We start from the raw sequence: 23051 nt of genomic DNA, 5'->3' as shown, positions 1-23051 counted from the left end.
TGCCTGTGGTAGTAAACGCTGTCTTCTCTCACTACCCCTCATCCACTTCGATTTGCCAGTTTCCGGTTTTCCGATTTATTGATGAGAAGTACGTTGCATGGCAATGGTGGTCGAGGGCGTCATTGATTCGTGGGAGACGGTGCACTAGTTTATTGTGATTTGGTTCAGCCGTTGGTAGCCAACGCCTAAGTTTAAGATGCCCTCATTTTTCTTCACGAGCACAGGCGACTGCCTAGAGAATTTTTCGAGGGCTGTATGATGTCACTATTCAGCATTTCGTCAATTTGCGCTCGTGTAGCTTCGAGCTCGTGTAGGCGCGCTCGTTATAGAGTGCTTTTCGCATAGATCGGGAGCCCTTTTTCCCTGTGAATATTTTATTCTTCGCAAGAGGCGTCGGTAGGGGCCTCGAAGTCGGCGAAAAGCAGTCATTGTTGCAGTGTAGCTAGGTTTTTATTAAACTTTCTCGTTGGTTCTGCGTATGTGCTGTGTGTACGGTAATGCTATACTACGTAAAGGGTAATAGTAAGCTGCGCTGTCGGGCTAGCATTAAAAATTGGGAAATGAGTTCACGTCATTTGCTTCATCTACGCTTTCAAAGAATGCTCCTACATCGCCCTTATTTAAATGCTGATACTCCTCAGGTAAATTTTTGACAAGAACGTGTGGGTTTGTTTGTTCGATGCACGCAATGCCTCTTTCGGCGGACACAACATGCTTGAGAAACAAGCTCCGGTCGCTTTCCACTTTTGAGTACGTTTTACGATCAGCAAATTTGCAGTAGACAAAAATTTGTTTTCTTGAGAAAGCAGGGGTTCCATGAGGAGAAAGGACGCAATCAATGAGAAGGGAGGGTAACGTGTTCATCGTTTTTTCTGAGCGGAACACGTTGGCAGGGTGTCGGCATCGGCGTCATGGCGTGGTCGGAGGAGAAAGTTTTCTATTTGGCATGTGGATCCATACCAGCCACGCTGTCCTAGAGAAAGTCTACTTCGAGAAATATTTCGTGTGAGCATTTCGGAATTATTACGGCAGCAGCACGACACAAGGCGCTAGTTGTTGTGACGAGTGATATGCATGTACCACCTTGCATGATGAATTATTTTCTGCTGTGCGTAAAAAGGAACCGTCCCGACTAGCCATAAATTTCGTCAGCTTTCTCGGGGGTAACCTACTCAGCACTTACAAAACGCCTCCACATTACAGTGACCACGTCAAGGGCGTCCATAGCCATATTTCAGGCGGTGTAATCTTCGAGTTTCGGGTGCGTGGAGGCGTCGTACCACGAATTGTGCGTCTTGGCAGTTGGTCGCTACGTGTCGTCGTGGTCTTCATCTTAATACCAGTTGACATGGTCGTGTTGTGGTCTTGTCACGCCGTGTTGCTGTCTTCGTGTTCAAGGGACAAATCAAGGTTAAATTGAATCTTAGTGGTTAGGCCCCGCGGTGAATCGCGGTCTACGTTTCGACGTTGCGTTGTTCGAGGGTTTTAGAATTTTCGCAGTAGAGCGACTTCGCCTTTCCAAGCTGCTGCTCTTATTTTTTTCCACGGGGACTGGGGAACGGTCCCCGAATAAGGTCAGCATGACTGCTGTGGCTAGGTGATTCATAAGGGTACGGCCATAGTGATCGGTTGAAACAAGCTGGGCCTCTGCTACAGCTATTCAGGGAATCGGCGATTTTGTTGGGCAGCCGTCCACCGGGCGATTTGCTATGAGGGAAACCTTGCAGTCCTAGTACGCCCATGGCGTAATTTGTAAACCTTTTAACTGCGCGGATCGTCTCGTGCAAGAAATCTGTCGGCATGCGTATCCCGTCAACGCAGTTCACATTGGCCATACAAAAAAGTAGCGGGCATACACCTTAGCACGCCTTTCGAGGACCTTTTCAAGCGTGCGGGCCTCGGACGCTAATTCTGTTACAATTCCAGACGAGTTACGCACAAGCCTAGCGAACAGCTATTTATTCTCACGGCACGTTATTGAGTGTAACTTCTTTTTGCCCGCCACTTTTGAGTAAGCTCGCTTGTAATCCTATTCAAATCTTTCACAAACACAACCACACACTTGTTGAGTTGCTGTGCCTCCGTCGCCAGCAAGAATTTAACCCGTTCCTTCCACACCAGCGCCATGAACGTCGTTAAAAACGGCGTCCTAGATTTTAGCCAGTACTATATGAAGATCTCATTGTTTTCGAACCAAATTCGTACTGAATGTTCAAGGTATAAGACAACTTGCCTGAGTGTCTCCTCCTACTCACAGCGGTTTAACCGCCGGACCCGTTGGACTTCCTCCAGCCAGTGTTCAAGATCCTAGGAAGGTGAATCTTCAAGTGATTGCGGCTGCGTGGTTTACAAGGACGTCTTCTTTCTGCACTACATCCGGAAGCAGTTCATACTCTGGCTGATGACCTTGCAGTCGGTAGCTCGCAAGTTGCGCTTACTCCGATATATATATAACCGATTTAGGGTTCATGTTCCCAGTACTTCCCCAGATGTTACGTAGCAAATATAAAGTAGGTTTTATTAAGAAATAAAGTTATTTGGGGTGAATTTGTCCTGCGCTGTTATTCAAAGAAAATAACACAAACGTAAAAGCAGTCAACGAAGTAACCTGCACCGACTTCTTTCAGGGAATATAGTGGGATGGTGTCTGCCAAACGAGCATATATACTTGAGCGTTAAATTTTGGGAAACGCAAATGAAACTTGATAGTGGTCGGTCAAAAAGCAACATTCTGTTGTCCTATCAAAACAGATAATCTGCGAGGCACAAAAAATAGACGGAAACACGCCATTCACTATAACGTAGGTACGAGATGTGGCCCTGTCCGGCCGCTGACATTAAAACAAAACAATGAACAAACCACAGGGTATAACTTGCGGCAATTTAGCTGGGCGTGACACTTTTGCGGACGCCCTCGCGCCAGCTGCGAACGAAGAGTGAGAGGCGCACCCGAAGAGCAAGTGGATACAGCTGGCTTTGCCGCAAGGCATTTTGCCGTACGCTAGCACGAATGGTGCAAGCCAGCCATTACAAGGTCCAATTGATAATTGAAAGATAAAAGTTAAGTGGCTCTACCTGCACTTCAAGTGAACGCACCTTATAAGAGGATACTTTATTTAGCGCGCACGCAAAGTTCCAACCAGGGAAAGATTCCTCTCTGCACCTTTCCTCTTCTAGGGAAAAATTCTTCTCTGCACAGCAAAGATTACTGCTGTAGCTGCTGCCTAAGTGATCATAAAAACTTTGAGTGTCCACAATGTTATTCCGTAAACGAATTTAAAGGTAAAGCCTCAGTTGCTATGAACTAAAGCCGCGAAGATGGTTTACATTCTTTCACATACCTACTCTTCTCCCCAATTATGAATGACACCATCACATTTCCCTTCCTCTATATGCCTGGCTATTTGAATGCGTTATTCTTATTGAAAACTATATCGCTATTCACTATATCCCTATATCAGTATTGTAATAGTCAAATATTAAAATATTGAAATGGATCGAAATAGTTATCCTAGAAAACTATTCCAATGCATTTGAAACCACCGTTTTTAATGGTTTGTTTTGAATGCAAAACACTTCGCACTTTCCTAGCAGCTTGGTCTAGGGATGGCTTATATGTTAAAAAGGAAATAAATAAATAAATAAAACAGATGAATACAAAAATAAATAAATAACTAAACATAACTACATCTTTTACTGGTAATATCTGCGTGTTCTTCCTCACAAGCTTGCTATGTAATCCGCAGTTTTTAAGTTCACTTACCTAAACCAATAATCATGCCAGTATTGTTTTTATTAGTTCATCGTAATTATTTCTTTTGATCAGGGTATTCACCTCTGCAACGAATTGGCGGCGCAGTTGCTCACTTTATGGCAAATGTCTTCAAAATACCATGGCCGCTCAGACCCTCTTCACCGAACCCAGTATGCAATCTTGGTTACCAATCCTCATGCATCCTTCCTTCCTGTAACTCCTCACATAATCACGATGCTTTGGACAGAGGTTCGTTCAATGCAATTCCATTTTCGGTATTCTAACTGCAAGCGCACCATCTCTCAGGGAAGTGCGCATCTTTTTCTGTATTTTTTTTAGTTTGTAGTTCTGCTGTAACAGCTGTAGCAGGTGTTGTATGCTTTTACAGGGAAGCCGTAAACCTATGCTTTGTCAGAAAATTTAGTATCTTTGTTAAGAAACAGAAAGGCAGGACCAAGCAATTGTCGCTTAGGACGCCGAGCAGAATCGCTCGGCTACTAAGGCATAAGCATATTGTTCAGCATTTGTGTCGAACACCAAAAACAACCACACAAACTGCATGATGGATGATTAAAGGGTTTGTAATGAATGAATGGGGACCCTCGTCTATGCATACCCTGTACAGATAAGGGTTGCAGCTGCCCTTGAAAAGAAGGGTTCACTGCGGTTGAATATGAGCTGAACGTCAGGCTAGGCCGGACAAGCAGTTACCACCAGTGAAGCCGAGCAAAAGTGACAAGCCTGCCAAGACGTCGAGCAGATCCGCCATCATAATGGGCTGTCTTTTATTTTCTTGTACGGTCTTTTATTTTCAGGCAAGGTTTTCTCTTGCAAGGTTGATCTCTGGGCGGGGTGTGCGCTAACAGAAAACTCCGCTCTACGCGCTGGAGGAGAAGAATCCAAGGACAAGAATTGTCGGTGTGTGGCGCAATGGCTAAACCTGCACGTCAGCTCGTAAAACCTGCACGTTGGGTCCTTTCCGACGTGCAGGTGTAAAAATTGCGCGCCTACAAAATGGATCGCCCGGTCAGAAAATAACCTCAGTCCCTTTTGGTATAGAACCGGCGTGTATTTGTTTGTGTTGCTATCGCATTCGGAGGCCAAAGCATTGCCTTTCGTTTTGTAGCTCGGGCGCTGTGCTTCGATTTTTTCGACGTTGATGTGGGCTTTCGCTTCAAATTTTGTCAGTTTCGAATTCGTAAGCTAGGAGGATACATGTAGACGTTGTTCTATCTTAGCTTACGACAATAATTTCTTCGTTTTCAGCATCTTCCTCTTAAGGAAGGGGTAGGCCTAAGCAAAGACAAGTCAAACGGTAGAGAGGACCACTTTCTTAAAATCACTGGTCAGGTGATTGTGCACAACTCCTTCTGTCTGGATTATGAGGTAGTTTTATTGGCCAGAGCTTCTCAATAAATATTCAAATTGCGCAGCCTTCCGCAAAGTACTTCTGACACGTTCTTATAAAAACTCAACAGTCTAATGCCACGCATCAAGCAGCGGGTCGAACCTACATGCGTGTCGAACAGTGAGAAATAAAGTGGGTCTGCTTTATTCCTTTCATTGTTGTTGACTTGCATCAGATAAATGGTTTTTCTTTACCCAAGACATTATTCTTGTGCATCGTCACAAACGCCTTATTAGCAGGTTTGGCGTTGTTTATTAGGATTACAAAGATCGCGTAAATATTTTCTTCAGGCTGTAAGGCATACAGGGCCTTCTTGAAACATTGCATTCTTTATGGCTGCGTACTTGAAGCTACATATACGCAGCGTGCATTATTTATTCACATGCAAATGCAATGAGAACGTACGTGCTACGCCACCATGAACCTGCGCAGACAATGTTGCCCACAATACTTCAAGGCGGATTTTGTGCAGATATTTTCTATCGTTACTTTTGTTGTCGTAAAGAACTGAATCTCAACTTGAACCCTTATGACATCAATTACTGTGTTGAAACCTTGATCTACTGGCTAATACACGCAAGAAATTGTACACGCACAGGAGTTCAGTACGGCAAGAACCAATAAATATGTCCAAGATGGTCTTTATTTTTTTCCACGGGATGACGTTCAATGAATGGGAGAGAAATTACTCCTAATCATTTGTACAGGATGGACGAGCCCACTTACTAACCAGCTAGAATTTATTGTTCATTTAGGCATTCTTTTCTGCGCATGGTCCTCCTCCTTCTGAGTGCAGTTTCGCTATAACGCATATCAGAACTTTGGAAAGTTATGAGCAGGGGATATGTACCAAAATATCCCTCCAGTTCTGAGCAAACATAGCGTTACTGTATGAAAACCGTAGACGTTACTCTTTTTGTTCAATACGCCGCAATACTGGTTATGCGCTGGTATACAACCAGCTCGTTCCCATAGACAAGATAAGTTATTTGCCACTCAACCTACAGTTTCTGTGCCCCGTAGTGCATGTCGGCACTTTTCCGCGCCACGGCAAAGTTAAGTGATTTGATACAATACTTGCGAGTATTCGCAAATATGCAAAAACAGTTTAACCTTAAACAGGATTACCTGGAAACGCAATGCCTTCGGGAAACACCGAGAGCCCTGATTGCCTGAAATTTGTTTCGGGCTGGCATTATCACTGTTATCGGCTTTTGGACTTTGGCTGTTACCTTTATTCGAAAAATGGCTGATTACAAAAGCTGACGCATATTTCTGACTATCGCTCTCGGAACAGAGCGATGCCAGAACTTCTTCTTCAGGACCGGTATCGAAAACTATACTTTAAATCATACCGTGAGCTACTATACGCGAAGGTAAGTCTTGTAATATATTAAAAAGCGGCGGATACACAACCTCTGCTGCGAACAATCATCAAATGTCAACCGATCGCAGAGATAACCCAGGGAGAGCGAGCCCGATTTACGAGGAAGACAATTGCGAGAATCCGTAAGCCGTCACAATGGAGACGCCTTCGCAGCTCCACCCGTTGACGCGTTCGCCACCAGTGGTGAACTCTATGGGAGAGGTGTGTTTCTGGGGCTGGACGAGATGGACCATTTTGGGATGAAACTTTATGCTGTGGTGCTCCTGTTTTGAGCACTTGCCCTGGAGGTTACTGCTTTCCACTTGGCCTCGAAGCTTTTGTTACAATACATTCATCTATATTTATCGCCTCAACTGCTCTGTTTTCGCCATCTTATGGCATAAAGCTTTGCAAAAAATTCAAAGTATCACTCAGCTTGGTTACAATACATTTAGGTTTGCTGGATGAAATAGAAATTAGCCGAGGTACGGCCGAGACCGATACATTGTTGCCGTCGTTGTTGCCCACCGCATGGAACACTTGTCTTCTAGTACACCGTACATGTACTCACCTGTCGGCCCACCAGATACGTGGTGGCCACAGTTTGAACTTTTCGATCAAGACGCAGAGGTCAAGCCAGGTCGTCGTAACACTGCTCAGTAAGTTCATGCCAATATCCTGGCATCTTTTTTGCGCGACGTCGCCTGTGATGTTATCATTCTGGCCCCCAAGAAGAAGGCAGTATGTGGACGGACGGGATGGAACGGAATCTGCGATTGAATCACGTTGAAACAGATTAACACTTTGTTCACAATACATTCCTTATTTTGTTCCTTGTAGCAAAAGGTTTGCGAACCTTAGCAACGCCATCAAAATCTTCATTGTGGCCTAGTGGTAACGTTGAAGCGAAACATGTATAAATGTATTTACAATTGAGCTTCGGCTGACTCTGCACGGTATGGGCTTTGCTCTATAAAGGGGACTAGCATGCGCCTTACAGATAAAGCATGGAGGTGGCACATCACTGACCACGTAAACTGTGTGCCATTGAATCAACTTTAACCAACTAATGTTTGCCTTTATTTTCAGAACAATGTGATTTTGCGCGAAACCTCATTCAATTAAAATCATTGCATCTACAGAAGTAGAAAGCTAGATTTGGCGTTTGACATAAAGGAAGTAATATTAATTTGAGATGTCTTGATATTTCATTGAAATTCACACTTTTGAATCTTTCGAGTGTAGCTCAGATAACGTAGAGGCTGAATTGGTGCAGCGAAGCAAGCACGTCGAGCCGTCATACACCTGTTTAAAATAGTTTCACATAAATTACAAGCACATAGCTTTCTACTGTACACACCAAAAAATGAAGCATGAGTACAGGATAGAGATTGAGCCATTTTTAAAAAAATTAACACTGTAATAACACTTCCCCCTTACCAAAATACAAGAGGTTCAGATCGAGACAGCTCTTCTGGCGAGTTTTTAATACAAGCCCGAACCTATCGAGGGCAAAAATACAAGCTCTCCCCAATAATGTGAATCCTCGGAACGGGCGAACCATGCAGTGTATATGTGTATTGAAGACTGTGTTGCGAGATGGCATGAGGTGATTGGGCGCCGGAGAAGCGGCGGTAGCAGGAGCAATCGCTCGTTTGCAGAGGTGGTTACGCCATCTTCTGCGTGTAACCAGATTTAAACAATTTGCGTGGTCCATGTGCCGCAGTTTCTGGCAGTGAAAGGGGCCAACGCGAGCGCACTGAAATGCCCCTGCATTGCGCTCAGGGCTCGTCCTCGGTGATCAACGAGACCCCGGAACCAGCTAAATATGCCTTTTGGCTTGGACTGACAACCCGACCCCATCGGGCAGCCGGCATCGAGCAGCCAGCATCGGCAGCCGGGGGGTATTTTTGTGTAACAGAAATTGTAGGCCATAAAAACAGCTTCTGATTGGGTTTGACGATTGCTGAAACGGACAGGGGGCGCTTCTGACATCTTTAAACAGGTTAGTTTACCCGATGTACACTTTTCGTTTAGAAGGAGTTACGTACTGGCGCGAGTCTTTCGAGAACAAGCGTCCCGATGTTTTAGTACCGTGACTCCAGGAGACGACTACAAGAGATGCTCACAGTCCGATCCCCTGAGGTACTTGCCCTCTAAAACTGCACATGTGTTCTTCACAGAAATCAGAGTTTGAGTGGTTTGATTAAAGTTACTATAAGTGTAATTATTCATTATCCACATCTTTTTAGTCGCTAGTAAGTGTCATTCAACCGCTTTAAACAAGAATTTGGCATTCCATAGTTGATATATCAAATGCATGCTGCGCGACTTTTCTTTAAATACAGGCGTTGGTTCAGTTCAAGTGGCTGCAAATAAATGAACAATGTTTATTATTCAGGAAAAGGAAACACTTGCCTATACCTTTCCCAAAAGCACACCTTTGGTGAAATATCACTTTTAAAATAACTTTTGACAGCGCCCTAGTACCTCGCAAGCTTGCACAGGAGTCTAAACTTCGGTACTTCGCTCTTTTAAATTTGGGTATCTCTACTTCGTAATCATTAAAAATAATTAGGAATGCTTCTCAGTGAGAAGCATTAATAATATTGCTGCATTATTCGCTACGGTAAATTTAGCCTAATGCATTGAGAACTGATAAACTGGCACGAGAAGGGACTATACCAGCCCAATTTGTGTTGTTTTGCATATTGATCACGTTTATCCACTTCTGAAACTTCGTGCATCGTAGTTCACCCAATTATTCCGACTTTAACCGATATACGAAACGATTGTGTCGCAAACGTTTGATTAGCGCTGAAATACAAATGCAAAGGCGTAAATTGAAGAATGGGGTGTAACCACACCCACATAACATGTGCAACAGATACTCACTGCATCTTATATTTCTTATGGAAGGGTAGGACATTCCATCATTTATTTGAAGTGGCGGAGGGGTAAAAACACACTGTTGAATGTATGAGCCCGTACAAGCAGCACAAAACGTAAACAAGCAGCCTGCATTTTTACAACAGAAATGCCTCAATGACTCCTGCCCAGATTTGTTCGTGTATCTCATGCAAAAAGGACTGGTACATGAATGATGTTTCCAACTTCCATCGTGTAGCCATCGCAATGTCGAAACATGAAATATGCCTGTCGCTTTGTATATTTTCATCTGCCACTGGCATATTACTTTAAATAACACCCCTCCTTCAGGTATTGCTTATGATAGCTCACATTGGAGTCCGATAGCTGACATTGATATTTAACCTAACGTTGAACAACACGTAGTCAGTTTTATTGGTTTTGAATTTATTGTGGCCGTTTGAGCAGAGAATGCATTGTTTTGTTGTTTGACGTTGGCAGCAATAACCCAAGTGGCATGAACGAGAAACCAATACAACCTTCGACATGCAGAAGCTTACGAAATAAACATCAAAATAAAAAGGAAGCCATTGTGACGTGTTACACTTTTTGACAGCAATGGCTCCTCGTACGCACTGACGTTCCTGATAAATATCCTGCTATCATTGCTGCTTCTACCTGCAGAGCAGCTCTGTGTTGGCGCGATCCTATTTAGGTTCATGAAAAGGGAAGAGGCCGCGCTGGCATCCGCGAATACCATAAAAATGCGGCTTTATATCACGCCTCACGCAGGACAGACAAATCTTTACTAACAACCACCGCGATCTATTGAACAACCAGTCTGCACTGACATTCCGAAGCATCGTCCAGAGTGCTCTTTAAGAATTGTTGTAGGCGATATCCTTTCTTTAATAGACGATATCCCTTCTTTCTCAACTTAAACTGAATAATTCTCGTCGGCCGTCTTCTGAGTTCCTCGATTCAGACGCTCCACGAAATGTAATGTTACCCCCGAACGTGGCGTTTTTGGGTCAAACTATTTCCAAACCATGAACCAAGACACAGCTATACTTAAAACCTGTTACTGAGAAAAGAAGCATTAGGCCGATGCGAGCCAAAAAATGAGTACCATAATGATATTTGCAGTTTTGTCCTCTATAAAATTATATGTCGACTGAAACAATCCTCGTGTATTGAATTATCCAAATATGAAATTCATGCGGCGTATTGCGCTTTCAGTCGTAGCTGAAGAAGATATTGTTTTCAAAAACAAAAAATCTATATATTTTTTACAATAATTATGGCTGGCTCAGTTCCCATGTTTCTATTTTTAACTAGGGGGCAAGATCAGGCTGCGTGTGTTTCGTTTACACTCCGTACTTAAGGAATAATTACGAAAAATTATTTGTCAATTCTGGCCGCTTATTAGCAGTAAAAATGGTGTCATATGTTTGAAAGAATATACAATAAGCTACACTCCATTGTTTCTCAAAGACATCAATTGTTATTAACGGCCTTGTGCCAATAAAGTAGAGAACTGCGTACTCCAAGTATTCCGGAAATACCCTTTAAAAAAGAATGGCTGCTTCATTTTTCTGCCAATTAAAAACGAATACATGTTTAAATTATTGTTTTGACAAAAAGTATCGTTTTGGCCAAAGAGTACAGCAGTGGTTTTTAAGCTAACGGCGGGGGTTCGAGCCTATGTGTCTCTGATTTCTTCGCAAGACCTGTGAATATTTTTATTTGTGCAACAATCTTTTTCGAGAATTACAAGCCTTCTTTTCCAGAAAGTGAGTGTGGCAGCTTTTTGGAAGTTAAAGACGACAACCAAGAAAATTGTTAGTTGTCAGCCATTTCTCGCAGCTGAAAGTAAGGCTATAGGCCTCCCATATTTATCACCGTATCTCGTCAACAAATGTAAAGTTATACCCCTACATATTCACAACCACAAATCGCTTTTGATAGTAAGACCGTTTTGAAACCAATTTCCACACCCTTACTTCAATTCTGTAGGCAAGGTTAATGGTGTGTCTCTGGAAGTGGCATAACGTACTGCCATAAAATTATCCTTGCCGTTTCCACGTTCATAATTTGCCACAGACGGTAAGGGCAAAGTATTACCACTATCACGGCCATATCTCGCATCCAAAGTAAAGTCAATAAATTCTTGCAACTAGACATCTCTTTGTTCGCCAAAGGTAAGGCTATAGCCCTGCCATTATCACGATCGGAAGTTGCCGCTGTAGGTGACGCTACACGCTTGCAATTTTCATCGCTAAACTTTCTGCTCATGGTACTGCTACGCCACCCCCCCCCCCCCCCCCCAACGAATTCTCAGCTATAACTCGTCGCCGAAAGTAAGGCTCTATGCCGTGCCATTTTCATCGCCATAATTTCAGGTCAATGGTAAGCCCAGGTTATTTTCCCCGCCTTATCTAGTTTCGGACAGAAATCATTTATGGCCTTGCAATTTCTATCGCCATAAATCCCCGCTGGGGCAGGGCGACATTACGAACATTACTCAAGGACGAAGGTGAAGCTATCGCCCTTCCCGTTTTACTGCCATATTTTGCCGCCCAAGGCAAGCCTCTAACAAGCCACTGTCAAAGCCCTAACTCGCCGCCGCAAGATAAGCGTATACCATTATTCCTATTTTCAAAGCCATCGCATGCGCAAGCAGCCGAGGGCAAGACAATCGCAGCACTATGCTGGCGCCAGCCCGGCACTTTCACGGCCATATTTTAGCGGGGAACGCAAGGCTAATGTCCTGTAACTATCGCGGGAATAAATCACCATCGTTGTTAACGCTATACCCTTGACATTTTCATCGTCATAACGTTCCGGAAAAGGCAAGGCTAAGAGCTCGCAACTGATGTATCAATAACTTGCCGCTACAAGCCGTGGTGCCTCAGTCGCTCAGGCCTTATGTTGCTGCGCCACGTACGTGGGTTTGATTCCTCGCCTTAGCGGTCGCGTTCCCGAGGGAGGCAGAAAGCGATACAGGCTGTGTGCAAGGTTTCGGCTCAAGGTAAACCATACCCGGGGGAAGATATTCTCCCAGAGCCCTCAACAATGATGCACATTATGGCCTGTACAACGTCGCCGCATTAAAGCTCATAACCAGACCTGGGAAGTATAGGTCATATACCTTCACCATTTTAATAGCTAATAATTGCCGCTGTGATGAAGTTCGGGTTAGCCGAGACACGTGCCAGAAGTCATAAGGGTCGGAGACATGGCATGGATGAAGAATGCGGTGGTTGTATTGTCGGAACGTGAGACACGCGGTGCGCGGAACGAAAGGAAAAATAACCAAATGATAAGACTAGGAGAAAGGAAAGAGGACAGCAGTCCTTGTCAGTCCTAATCGCGCTATTCCAGTAACCTTAGTCGGGTGCAGCGTCAGCGCCTAATGCCAACCGAACGTGCTCACGTTGCTGCGCAGCGTCTGATGAGGTCCAGTGGCGCCAGGCACGGTAGAAGCGGCAGCAGGCACAGGTAATGGGGGTGGATCCAACGGGTGGTCTGCCCGAACAGGTTTCGGCCCCCTCTTGGTTGGCCCGATGACCACGCGACCCGGCGCAAGGCGGGGATGCCCGGCGCAGCGCAGACACAGGTATCCGGCGCTGTGGCGATGGCCCCGTAGCCGCGGCAAGATCTGTCGACGTCCCGGCGCGGTAGCACGGGCGCCGTTATTGGGTTTCTTCGAGATTCCAAGTCCGACCCCGAGCTCGAGCCGATGTCGCCATTCCGTCCCCTCCTCGCACTCGCGCTGCCTTCTCATCATCAGCGCGCATGACATCGTGGCACATACCCGCGCACGGGGGATTGACTTGGCATCTCGTCACACTACCCCCGGCTTCAGAAAGTTGCTGGGGCGGAGCCGCACACCCTTTCCGAGTCCTCGGTAGGCGGGATGCGGTGCGGAGGAAAAGGAAAAAAGAAAAAGTAAGAGAAACGGAGGAAAAGAATGAAAATACTATGTACACAGTAGTTAACGCTTGCAACAAGGGGATACGATATCCAGTGAGCAAGCGGCTGCTAACGCTACTTGATTACACCCGGCTCAAGAAGTCAGCTCCGACGTTATCCGAGCCTTTGATGTATTGCACTGTGAAGGAGTACTCTTGGAGAAATAGACTCCACCTCAAGACGCGACTGTTCAGGTGTTTCGCTGTCTGGATGTATTGTAGAGGCTGGTGGTCTGTCTGGAGGACAAACTTTCGGCCACACAGGAAAATATGGTATTTCCTCACAGCCAAAATCAGACCTAACATTCACGTTCGACAGTGGAGTACTTGGTCTAGCGCGGGGAAAGCGTTCAACTTGCATAGGAGACGGGGTGGAGGTTTCCATTGTCCTCTTGTAACAGAACTGCCCCAATACTCTTGTCGGACGCATCTCTTCGCAGCACAAAGTCTTTGCGCAGATCTGGTGCTTGTAATATAGGGGCGGACGACAGCTTCAGTTTTAAAACGGAGAAGGCGCGTTCGTGCTGCTCTCTCCACACAATTACATTTTGGGCAGTTTTGCGTGTGAGATCCGTCAACGGTTTCGCCGTCTCCACGTAATTGGGAATAAATTGGCGATATTAGCCGGTGAGTCCAAGGAATGATCTGATTTTCTTCTTGTTCTGGGGCCGTCTGGATGCAAGAATCTTATCCAGTGTATTGGTCATTGGTTCAACCCTACCGTTACCGATTTTGTGCCCCAGAAAGGACACCGTCTGGTGTCCTATTTCTGACTTCTTCGGCTTGATGGTGAGCTTTGCCTCTCTTATGCGTTCAAATATGACACGTAGAGTGGTGATGTGCTCCTCCCATGTTTCTGTTGCGACGAGAACATCATCAAAATAGTGAAACGTGTTTGGAACTCCCGCAAAGACTTTCCTCATATGGCGATCGTAGACTACTGGTGCTGTCTTCAACCCAAATGGCATGTATTTAAACTGGTATAACCCCGACCTACAGGAAGACGCAGTCTTTTCACGGGAGTTTGCGGCCATCGGAACTTGCCAATATCCTTTTGTGAAGTCAAACTTTGAGAAAACATTCTTTGGTCCGATTTGTGCTAGCAACACGTCAATTCGTGGGATAGGCTCTCTGTCCTCCAGGAGTATCTTGTTTAGCTCCCGAAAGTCAACGCACACTCGGATTGTGTTGTCCGGCTTCCGGATAGCCGCAAGGGGTGCGTTGTATGCGGCAGTTGATCTTTTGATGACGCCGAGGCGCAACATATCCTGAACTTCGTTTTCGATGGGTTCTTGTAACGCGAAGGGAACAGGATATTGCCGCACGTGTACGGGTGTCATGCTGGTCAGGGTTAGTTCGCATTCCCCGAGGTCGGTCTTTCCAGGCAAGTCACTGAAAATGTCTTGGAACTGCTTGCACATGGATTCTGCCTCCTGTCTGCGTTTTGGCGTTAGCCCCGGTGAAATGCACACGTCCTTTAAGGTTTGCTCCTGTTTGGCGAGGAAGAAAGGTAGTTCCTCGCCGTCGCCTCCATCTTCAAAAATGTTAACGGCTGCCACGAATGGTGAAGCCTTCTGTTGCTTTTCATATTTCTTTAGCATGTTGATATGGAAAAGCTTCGTTTTGCTGCGAACGTCCACCTCGTAATCCACGTCATTGCATTGACGGAGGACAGCGAACGGCCCCTTCCACTGCATTGTTAACTTGTTTGTGCTGCTTGGAAGAAGCACCAGGACATGGTACTCAGATTTTAACTGCTGCCTGACTGCCTTGCGGTCGTAGTAGGCCTTTTGCAAGACTTTAGCCTTCCGCAGTTCCTCATGAGCATTCTTGCAGGATTCTTCGACATGGTTGCGGAGCTCGATAAGGTACGTGTAAGTGGAGCGGACATTCTTGTCGAGCCCATCGTCTGTCCAAAGCTCCCGTAAGACCGTAGGCACGTCCACGGACGTGCCTACCATAAATCAACTCAAATGGCGAAAATCCCAGGCTGGCGTGAGGGACCTCCCGATACGCGAACAGCACGGGTGCAAGGTAGCGGTCCCACTGTTTGTGTTTTTCTTGGCACATTCTTCGCAACATGGTCTTAAGCGTACCGTCCCAGCAAACCCCTAACATCCCTGCGACGTCCCAAAAAGATCCGAACGTCTATGTCCCAGCAGTATCTCTATTAGACATCCGTACAACGCGCAATATTTTAATGAAAATTTTTGGATGTTGAGATAACGTTGCTGGTACCTTAATGTCGGACGTTCTTTCAACTTTGCTAAAGACGTACTCTCGATGTTTCTGGTGCTTCATTTGGGGACGGTATTTAGACATATTTTGCTGACGTTGTTCAGATGTTGCTGGTATGTCCGTTTTTTACTTCGAACATGTCTATCGCAGCTACATTTATTTTAACTATATCTGCTATACTTTATTTTCACACTCTCCGCAGGCATACTGTATTGAAGTTATCGAGGGGTTTTTTATGTTTTTTGTAAGGGTTTTGTACCGAGGGGTTTTGTGGAAGTATTGTAATCCACCACTATTGCTTTGAAACTTTGACGTTCAAAACAGTAGTCTAGCCCATTACCGAACCTCACGGAAAGAGGCAGGGACTTATTGCCGAATTCGTTTACAAGCGACGTTGCCAACGAGCCTTCTAAGGGTTTTTTTTTTATTATTGGGGGGGGGGGCGGGGGGGGGGCGGGGGTCATTTCTGTCAAATCTGAACAAAATAAGATAGGATGATGAACGAAGACGCAATTACTTGCTAACTTTACTTGCTACGTGATTTAACCTTGATGTTACGTACCGACTGCAGCTTCATGAATTCAAAGTGTGAGCAAATCAAATTTCGGGGCTGCCTTGATACTGAAGTTACCGTCAAACGTCACTTGTAGGTTAAACGGCAAGGTACTCTGCCTTTTTTTGCCTTGAAAAAAATTTCGATGACACCCTCATTGCAAAAAAAAAAACTCAAAAATCCGTGAGGTTTTGCCAAGACTCGAACCATAGGCTTTCAAATCACAACACCAGCACCTAAGCTCCAATCCACTGGAACACGACGGAAAACAATGCGTGGACCCAAGAATTTGGTACCCTAACAGAGGCTGCCAGCGAATATTGTTGGGTGATTCGTTTTGGTCGTATTTGACAAATTTTTGCGGTGGTAACGCTTGTTTCTTCTGCACCGATCTTGGAGGCGAGGTCAATTATGCTAATACTGCAAGTGATGTAACTAAAGCTCCCTTATTTAAGCCAACAAATGCTATCGCGCTTCATCGTTCCCCCTATGCAAGCTACGGTAGCCGCGAATGAAATTGAATGCACCGCTAGATTTCTGGCGTTGGTAAACTTTGTTCGTGACGCACCGATCTTGCAGACAAGCCCATCGTGCTAACACTACAAGCGATGTAGCCAGACCTCCCGTATTTAACTCGCAAAAAGCTTTCCCAGACCCCCGATCTCCCCGATGAAAGCCAAACTAGCCACGGAGGAATGCGCACTTTCGAACAGAAACAGCTTTTAATTTGCCTCAAGGCACCAAATTACCGCCCGTTAAAAAAAGGATTGTTTTCTGCGAACGTAATGACCCCAAACTGCAGGAGATGGACATGGAATCTGCACGATGTCACCTGCTTTCGCATGCTTTCTGGCGCTGCGTCGACAGTGATATCTGGCGATATGGAATCCGGGCGATGTCGCGTGCTTTCGGATGCTTTCTGGCCCTGTGTCGACGCTGATATCTGTCGAACAGCATAGACATCGTCGTAGCTACATAGGAGCAGTGTGGGAGTGAACTTGCCAGCTCGGACTTAAGTAAGCAGCTTTGGCTCGCTGAAAGGGCGAAGACGGCAGGCCGCACCAACGGAGTCCTGGACTGAGGACCCCGCCCACTTCACTTCCAAGCTCGATCTACCTGTTGAATAAAGTTTTCTCCTACCCGTCATACTCCCGCGTCATTTCACGTCGCAGTACATTTTGCCGACGCCGTCAATTCGGGCGATGTCGACGCACGAAAGCGCGGAAAATACGCTGCAAGTGCGGCCTCAGAACAAACCGTAAAATTACGGCGCCCACAACCCCACGGCAGCTGTATTTCCACCGCAGAACCTGAAATTGCCTTAAATGCCGTAATCTAGATTGCCGGTACAAATACTTTTTTCTTTAAGAGATACCCACGCTCAAGCTTTTCCTGTATATAATTGGAAACTAATATCTGTATTTACGAATAACTTGGGCATATATTTCGCAACGCGTTTTTATCAAGGTGGGTGTCTTTCAGGAACTAGTTTTTCCTCGGACGAACACGAGACAGGAAGTCGCTGCGCGGCGAGTCCGATCTTCCGACAGTGTATTAACTGCACTCCGTATCGATACGCGTGCTACAGGCCGGTGACGGCACGGGTGTGCACGCCTTCAACTTTCGTTATTTCGGTTATTTGACTACCATGGATTTATCTACCGGACGAAGAAATACTGCCAAGTAGTGGAGGTAAGTGAGTACTAGTGATCCTTGTTTTCTTGTCATATGTATTAAAGTAGCAGAGTTGCTCTCGAACGCGTAAGCGGTTCGGTACGCTTAAGCGGTTAGCCCTAACGATTTGAGGGATTAGCTTTGTGCGTTGCGGAGATTTGTCGGTAGACCTTTGTACAGTCGGGGACTTAATTTTGCAGACCACGCGAGCGCGTGGCAAAAGCCACTGATGCGCGCTCTGGAGGCCCGGCGCCTGTTGTCGAGACCGGCGCGGCGCGCATGCGCGTCCTGTTTTACTCGCAGGCACGCCGATTTTCTCGCTTCCTGCTGCGGTGCTGCAATGGTCACTCAAGCCCCGCATAGCGACGCCTTTGTAGCATTCCTTTCTTCCCGGTGGCACATTTGGGGCCTAACGTGACGGTTGCGAGGGCTTTGGCGCAAGTGCTCCTCGCGTCCTGATAAACACTTGCGCGTAATGTTTTATTTGTTTGTTTTGTGCCTTATCGTTTATAGACGATGAGATTAGCGGCTTGCGAACGGCGTACCCGAATGAAGTGCGTACGAAGCACAGTCTCGCGGTATGCGCTACCGACGACGAAATGCCAGCTATATGAATAGCGAACCTTTATTCACCTTGTTTATTGTGTAATTTGGCCACTGAACATATATTCCAGCTTCGCGGGTTCGATTCCCGGCCGCGGCGGCCGCTTTTAAGATGGAGGCGAAAAACAAAAACGCCCGTGTGTAGAGATTTCACCGCACGTTAAAGATCCCCAGGTGGTCAAAATTAATCCGGAGCCTTCCACTACGGCGCGCCTCATCGCCTGCGTTGCGTCGGCGCGTTAACCCCTACAATCAATCAATCAATATATTCCAGCTCGCTCTCCGCTGCCCATAAAGTAGGCGATTTGCAAGTTATATAAAAGAAATTATTTCGGCGTTTTTGCTGCCTACCTCATTACTTAAAAATGATAGAAATACGTACTCAGATAAATTGTCTGTTCGCCCTGCCCGTCGCATTCGTGAAAATGGCACCTCAGGCTCCCATTGAATGCCGTAAAATTTTTTGCTACTTTTGAGAAGCTGTTTTTCAAAGGGACATTTGACGGCGTACTAATAGCCAGAGAGATGTTGCTAGCCGAAGAATTCGTGCCTACGGGGGTGAATCGCTCCAAGGCCTTCTGAATTATTTGACGCACCGTAGTTGAAAGCTCCGGATTAATTTTAATTACCTGGGAATGTGTAACATGCACCAAAATTCCGAACACACTTGAGCATTTTCGCTTTTCGCCTTTATCAGAAAAGGGCCACCTTGTAAATGCCCAGCGGAGCGGAAGGACAAGGTCAACAACGAAACAGGGGGACAAGCTGATTGTTTTTCAGTGGTTAAACACCCGTTCAATAGTGACAAAAACATTCAGAAGGCCCTAAGTAGCGATTGATATTACAGAGAAAAGTAGCAAATAATTTCACGGCATTCAATGGGAGCCCGAGGTGCCATTTTTACGAATGCGACGGGCAGACCGAACAGACAATTTATCTAAGTACGTATTTCTATCATTTGTAAGTAATGAAGTCGGCAGAAAAAACGCCGAAATAATTTCTTTGATATAACTTGCAAATCGCCTACTTTATGGGCAGCGGAGAGCGAGCTGGAATATATGTTCAGTGGCCAAATTACACAATAAACAAGGTGAATAAAGGTTCGCTATTCATATAGCTGGCATTTCGTCGTCGGTAGCGCGTACCGCGAGACTGTGCTTTGTAGGCGCTTCATTCGGGTACGCCGTTCGCAAGCCGCTAGTCTCATCGTCTATAAACGATAAGGCACAAAACAAACAAATAAAATATTACGCGCAAGTGCTTATCAGGACGCGAGGAGCACTTGCGCCAAAGCCCTCGCAATCGCCACGTTAGGCCCCAAATGTGCCACCGGGAAGAAAGGAATTCTACAAAGGCGTCGCTATGCGGGGCTTGAGTGACCATTGCAGCACCGCAGCAATAAGCGAGAAAATCGGCGTGCCTGCGAGTAAAACAGGACGCGCATGCGCGCCGTGCCGGTCTCGACAACAGGCGCCGGGCCTCCAGAGCGCGCATCGGTGGCTTTTGCCACGCGCTCGCGTGGTCTGCAAAATTAAGTCCCCGACTGTACCTGGCTGCTGCGTTTGTAAACAGAATCAATTCTCGCGCCATTTCTAGCCCTGTGTTTGGTGAAGTGTTTGTGTAGCCCTGTGTTTGGTGAAGTGTTTGTGTTCTGTCCTGTTTTGCTAGGCGAATGTTTTGATACGAAATGAAACAAGGGAAGCTGGAGAGTGCGAATATATGTACGTGTGCGAATATAAGCGCGTATAGGTTACACGCACGTTGTGTACGTTTAGCGTGGTATTGGTTTTTGTTTCGTTTCTGCCGATGCCGTTTTTTTTTCGTCATAATAGTTTTCGGTTAAAAAACGGGCCCAATAAATTGAATGATTGCCGTGTGTGTAGCATTGAAATAAAATAATAAATCGGGTGAATTCCGAGAGTACAGCATTAGATTAAAATGCCATCTGGATGCTTTTTTCGCGTTTCGATTGAGTGTTCAATCTTTTCGAACGTTCAGTTTGGTCGTGAAATGTTGGAATGAACAACGTGTATGCAACCCGAATTTATTTGTAAAGTCAGAACTACACGCATGTCGTAACTGGTACAGTAGTATGAGCAGCGCTGGTTGTGCTTCGTACTCTTACTGCAGCATCGCAAACGTAAATTAACCTTTCAGAACCGAGTAAAAATATTCAAAAATGGCTGTTAAATTTCTGTCACTTATGGAATTTTCAGCTTAATGAATTTAGTGTGGAACACACCTTGGCGATCAGAGTAACACAGCATTTGGGATTTCGCAGGTTTAAGGCAGAGTATGATTCTGGTGTGTGGCCTGTCGTTTGCTAATAAATTACATGTTGCAGGCTGCTGACTCGTGAAACTTAGACTATGTGTGAATGTGATTATGCTGTAAAAATGTCTTGCTTTACTTTGATGCTTCCCGCTGTACAACGTATACTTCAACAAAAATGTAGGCCTAGCAGGACAAGCGAACAGGACAACATGACGAGTGTTTCAGTGATGTGCTTTTTGAAGGTTTAGTTATGCATATATACCAGCTAGCCCACCTCGCCATTCTGCTGCACGAAGTATACGTCCATGGCAGTGACGCTGGCCTGGTTTGTGCATGTTTCCTTTTGCCACATTTTCTGGACATGGCTTGATACGTGTATATATTGTCACTTCAATCCACCAAGCGGTTAGGATAGACACAGAAAAATATTTTGCAAGTTCACATGGGACCTTTAGCTGGCTAAAATGTCCTCAGTGTCCCCATTCACGAAATATAGTTCTTATATTTAGTGGTACCTCACATTAGCTGTCATAGTTAGTGTTAAGGTTGCCTTAGTAGTGCCAATGCTGACATTAAAGTATATCCACTCCGCTCTCTTCCTGTCCCTTAATGTTACACCCATCTTCTATCCTTCTATTGTCTGCTAAGTCTTCCTTAATTTAAGTTAGACCCTTTAATTTAGCCTGGAAGTTTCTGCCTCGTATGTGAGTACCGGTAGGATGCAGCTGTCATGCACCGTCTTTTTGAGGGACAATGTATGCAGCCATACTGTATTATACCAGTCTTAAAAATCTGTAATAACAACACAGATTTTCCTGTACCCATGCCTAGATTGATGAACTGGCTTGCAAGGGAGGTGCTACTGCAACAGCCTGCACAAGGAGCCTGCTCAAGCTACTGTTGACGCTCAACTTAACGCAGGACTTCTCCTGGTTCGGGAAACAGGGAACACGTTTTTTTTCACCTGCGAGTGGCATCCTGCATTGTGTGTAACAAGATATCTTCGAGTTGTTACAGACATCAAATTCTTTCACCAGACAATGTATAGGGCCCAGATTTTTATTGTCAGTCACATCCTGCGCAAATATCAGCTTTGTCGACAACCTGCGGCTTCTTAGTTTTTATTGCTAGAAGCGGTATTAAATTTCTTTCAGCCTTTGCACAATGAAATTTTTACTCACTGTCCAACCAATCCGGTCTGCAACCATTTTGGCAGTTTCTGGCACCACAACAAAGAACGCAAACTGTTCAAGAATCCCTACCATAACTGATGATGGAGGCATGCACCATTGAACCATTATTGAACCATTTCCGTGCTTCCATGCGTTTTTATTTTGTGTGATTGTTCTTTGAGCGTATCACTTGGTGTGAATCACGTAGTCAAGTAAATCTGTCTTCTTGTAACTAATATTCAATCATTTCCGTGTTCCCCGTTTTTTTGTTTGTTCCCAAATCATATCACTTTGTGTGAAATATTGAAATAGTGTAACGTTTTGTTGTCCTAACCAGAATTCAATAAGTTGTTTCTAAAGGTTTTTGTTGTTTTATTGTTGTCCTGCCATTTCACTAAGTGTGAATCATTGCATCGCGTAAATTTCTACTGCTCTTGTAACCGCCGTAGTCATTTCTTCATACACACCTTTTCTATAGATCATAACCATTTCCCTAGATGTTGGTTTGTTTAAAGTAGCTTAAATTTGTATGGCACTCACAACCACCACTCAACACCACTTCTGGGTTTCCTAGGTGCTTTTGTTTTATTGTTCCACAAACTTTTCACTACATGTGAACTATTTAGTTCCGTAATTTTTGCTGTTTTTATAACCACCATTCAATTATTTTGTTTTCACACTTGCGTTGTTTTTCACCCAATTATTTTAATGTGCGATATTTCAATTTAGATAACTATCTTGTGCTTGTACCCTGGGTTTACATGTTTGCTTTTCTTCCTATTTATTGTCAACCTTTCTGCTGTGTGACTTATTTATAGTTATTAATATCTGTACTATTCTTGTATTTGTACAATGTGTACCCTGTGGGCCAGGGCAGATAAGAATGAAAATAAAAGTAGTTGTGTTGCGAGAGCATAATACATAATTTGGAAGTCAATATAAACTGTTTTACCTGAACTCTTTTGTGTTTTATGTCTACTTTGAAAGCCTTCTTACTACCCAGCTGCAGGTACTTATAGATAGGATGGAAGAATGTCATTTTAATTTGTTTAATTGTTGACTTGTTTCTGTGATAGTTTATTTGCAGAAGGCCTGTACAGCCGTGCTGTATGGTACAATTCGATGACGCTACTGTGGTTGCCTTAGTGTCCAGGTCGCTTGTGCTTA

The sequence above is a fragment of the Haemaphysalis longicornis genome, unplaced genomic scaffold (genome assembly GCF_048455015.1).
Source record: "Haemaphysalis longicornis isolate Haplotype H1 unplaced genomic scaffold, Haemaphysalis longicornis Haplotype H1 scaffold_13, whole genome shotgun sequence".
Taxonomy (NCBI): domain Eukaryota; kingdom Metazoa; phylum Arthropoda; class Arachnida; order Ixodida; family Ixodidae; genus Haemaphysalis; species Haemaphysalis longicornis.
The sequence above is the reverse complement of the archived record's forward strand: the minus strand, read 5'-3'. Positions refer to the sequence as shown.